This window comes from Arvicanthis niloticus, chromosome 14, assembly GCF_011762505.2.
Source record: "Arvicanthis niloticus isolate mArvNil1 chromosome 14, mArvNil1.pat.X, whole genome shotgun sequence".
NCBI classification, from domain to species: domain Eukaryota; kingdom Metazoa; phylum Chordata; class Mammalia; order Rodentia; family Muridae; genus Arvicanthis; species Arvicanthis niloticus.
Window position 1 is genome coordinate 32,334,108 of NC_047671.1, and position 4,126 is coordinate 32,338,233.

The 4,126-nt window shown below is 48.0% G+C and overlaps 1 pseudogene; it reads right to left on the reverse strand.

Moving 5' to 3' along the window:
• Nucleotides 1-1,881: 1,881 nt before the first annotated feature.
• Nucleotides 1,882-3,359, reverse strand: LOC117720120 (far upstream element-binding protein 2 pseudogene; annotated as a pseudogene).
• Between the last annotated feature and the right edge of the window lie 767 nt (nt 3,360-4,126).

Below are 4,126 nucleotides of genomic sequence, written 5' to 3' on the forward strand. Positions count from 1 at the left end.
GGTCTTGTTGGAGGAAGTGTGCTGCTGGGGTGAGCTTTCACGTTTCAGAAGTTCAAGCCAGGCCCATGGCTCTCTCCCTGCTGCCTGTGGAAACTCTCAGCTCCTCCAGTGCCATGGCTGCCTGCACGCTGCCATGCTTCCTGCCATGATGACAATGGACTAAACCTCTAAACTGTAAACCAGCCCCAATCGAAGTCTTCCCTTTATAAGAGATGCCATGGTCATGCTGTCTCTTCACAGCAATTGAGCACTGACTGAGATACAAGTATCGGACAAGTTCTTCAGGAACATGGCGCCAAAAAGGGGCAGTTTGAGAATTCTGAATGGAGGTGACCAGAGAACTAAAGGGCAGGTAGGAATTCTCCCAGGATGGAGATGACAATGATGGTTCAATCTCAGGAAACTTCACGGCCCTGTTACATACAGTTTGAGGAGAGTGACCCAGATCAACTCACATATATGGTTCTTGGCACGAGATGGAATGTTTCTAGACTCTGTGGCCACACCACTGAAAGCTGATTGATTGGTCCTCTCTGAGAACAATCTTTGTTAACTGTGTATACATACATGTACACACACACACACATTCACGAACTCCATGATATATGTGTAGAGGCCAGAGGATAACTCTGTGTAGTGGTTTTCTTTTTTTTTACCTTCACATAGGTTCTGGAACTTGAAATCATGTCGTTCGGCTTTTGTGGCAAGTGGTTACACCTACTAAGGTATCTTGCTGCCCCCAGATAGTAGTTTTAATCATATATAGTAATTGCACATGCTTATGAACACAACTTGACTTTCATTGTAGAAGTACAATGTGTTAACAACCAGACCAGGGTATCTGGCAGATCCTTCACCTTACACATCATTTCTTTGCATGGAAATCACCCAAAGTTTTTATTAACTATTTTGAAATACGAGGCTGTTAGGTATAGCTACCTTAATGTGGTGATTTGAGTGAGAAACGTCTGTCATGTCTCAGGCATTCGAACACTTGGTCTCCAGTTGGCACTGTTTGGGAAGGTCTAGGTAGTGCAGCCATGCTAGAGGAAGCACGTCATTGGAGGGTGGGTGGGCCGTAATTGTTAAGGAGATTAGTTCCACCAAGGAGAGGCTTGCTTGGTGCTGGATTAAAGGGAAGGGTGCCCTCAAGGCAAAACGTATCCCAAGAAAAGCTTCCAGATGGTCAAAGAAAGCCTAAGGCACTTTGTGCTTCTAGAAAACAACTGCAATCAATCAATCAATCAACCAACCAACCAACCAACCAATCAATAAATAAAGCTACTGTTGGTGGGTGCTGGCTTTAAAAGTCTGATAGACACAAGAGTAAAGGGGCAGTGGGTTCTTCTCCACAATTTTATGGAACCATTGAGACTAGGCAACATGAAGCAGGGATTCCCTGCATGAAGGTTGTCCTAGCCAGGCTTACTGCTACTTCAATGAACCACCACAACCAAGAACATGTTGGGGAGGAAAGGGTTTATTTGGCTTACACTTCCACATTTTATTTTATTTTATTTTTTATTTTTATTTTTTGTCACAGAAGGAAGTCAATACAGGAATTCAAACAGGGCAGGTACCTGGAGGCAGGAGCTGATGTAGAAGCCATGGAAGAAAACTAGTTTATTGGCTTTCTTCCACATAGCTTGCTCAGCCTGCTTTCGTATAGAACCTAGGACCACTAGCCCAGGGATGCCACTAGTCACATTAGGCCGGGCCCTCCTTAACAATTACTAATTAAGAAACTGATCTACAGGCTTGCCTGCAGCCCTGTTGTACGGAGGCAGTTTCTTAATCGAGGGTCTTTCCTCTCAGATGACTTTAGCTTGTGTCTGGTTGACATTAAGTTATCCAACGCAAAAGCCATGAGGGGGCAAAAGCCTATGAGAAACTATTGCATGATGCTGCTGTGGAAGTGAAACCTGGGCTGGAGTGGAGAGGTGGCTGTGGACCACCAGGGCATGGGGTGTGTCTGTAGCAAACAGCCCGCTGTCTGTAATACTCAGCCCAGGTGGCTCTGTAGTTAGGCTGGGAGCCAGGGGGTGCCTCAGGACCCCATCAATGGCCACTTGTGCTTGCTTCTTGTAGTATTTATCCCAGGCCTTGGTGTAGTCCTGCTGTGGGGGTGCCTTAGGCTTCTGGCCTTTTTTTTTTTTTTGTAATAATCTTCCCAAGCCTTGGTATAGTCTGATTGACCTGCGGGTGGAGCGGGGGTGGGCAGCTCCCCCTGTGCAGGTGGGGTTTCAGGGGCTGGGACAGGGCTTGACACAGGGCCTGGGGGTTGCTGGTAGTAGCAGGAGTAGTAGGAGGCCCAGGCAGCATTAGGGTCTGTAGCAGCTGTGGCAGCTTTGGGTGGTGACGGGCAGGTGGTTGCCACTGGGGGTAGGTATTACCCCAGCCCTGAGGCAGGTACTGGTGAGGAGGGGGACCACTAGCATGTGGGGGGCCCTGGTTGAAAGGTCCAGGTTTGATAGGCCCAATGGGTCCAGCAGGGCCTGGTGTCCCGAAGACTCTAAAGGTGGTCATTGATGATCCCAGCTGCGTGCTCACACCTATCTGGAGGCCCCATGATATGAGCAATCTTCTCAGGGCCGGTTCTGTCGTCATCTTGTTTGAACTGGTTGCGTACGCCAGCATCATTCTGGATCTTGATCACCTCTCAACTCCAGCCAGTGACTACACCAACTGAATGCCAGGCACAGGCACATCAATGCCTTCACCAACCTGAGATCCTTATTCGTTGCCGTCCCCAAAGCCACCTCGATCACATTCTCACAGGATGTTCAACACCATCTCACAGGCTTGCTGTACTTTGTATGGGCCCCAATAATCCACAGCGGCTTGTCCACATTTGTGTTCTGGGACCCATTCTGAATTAAAACCATCTTCACCCCAGCCTGCTCCTGCAGCTGCTTGATGGTCTCTCCACCCTTGCCAATGACCAGGCCAGCCTTGCCAGCAGGGATCATGATCTCCTGCACTGTGACATTCTGATCCCCATTGGTGTTGTCATGGGACTGTCCTGGGGGGTTGGGTGAGCCACAGCTCTGAGGCACAGTGTCATCCAGCATCATCATTGCCTTTTGGCCAGACTCAGATGCTCCGGTCATGGAAACACTGCACTCAGGGAGGCCACTACTATTTGGTGAGATCTGAACTTTGCAGCCTGTGTCCTGCTAGATTTTGTTTATCTGCTCACTACCTCTGCCAATGATCAAGCCCACCATGCTACCTGGAACCCTATACTCTTCTGTCGTTGAAATGCTGAGGGGGAGGATGGATGGGTCCCAGTTGAGAACCAATCAAATCTCTCTGGTAGCCAGTTTCTTGCTGTCTGGCTAGTCTCCATATTCCAACATGAATCCACCGAAGTGGCAAGAAGCAGCCAGAACACACTAGAAATTCTTTGGTGCTTTTCTCTCTACAAAGTTATGAAGAGTGAAGACCAGAGAAGAAAGCAAGGTTTACCAATGCCAGAGCATCATCAGCAAAGACCAGCATCAGAGAAGCCCAACAAAGACCAGGCAGGCGAACTAATGCTAGAGCACCATCCACTCTCTGTTGGCTTATACTTGTACCCTTTCCAAACATCATGTATCCTCTCAAGTGGCAGCTCCAGCAAAACATCACACACCCTTCCACCATGCAGCTTTCAGAAAAAACTCCACATGACACAATTGGGTCTCCAACCAAACTAGTGGCACCAGAAAGATACCCGGCATCCCTCAGTACCAACTTCCAGTGGGTCCCTAGCCTCTGACCGGAACAAAGGTACAAAAGAGTGCCCTAGAGACTAGAGGATGCTTGGAAGTCAGCCTCTTGTCTTTCTGGACTCTTCATTTCAGTGTAAACTGTTGTGTGCTGGTTTGAAAGGCTGGTGGCTTGGGCTCAAACTCCATTTTTCTGAAAAAGCCTAATATCTAACAAGGAAGATTTGATCTGTCGTCTGAATCTGCTTAACTACATCAATACTTAGTCATTTCACTTAGAGGCTAGCGGGGATATAGATAGCACAAGGAAAGCTTACCATCCATGTGTTAGTATTCGCTGCAACGTACTCTTAATTTTGGGCCTGGCTGTTTTTCCAGTCTCATATCACTGCGTTTGCAATGGCAATTAAGACTGG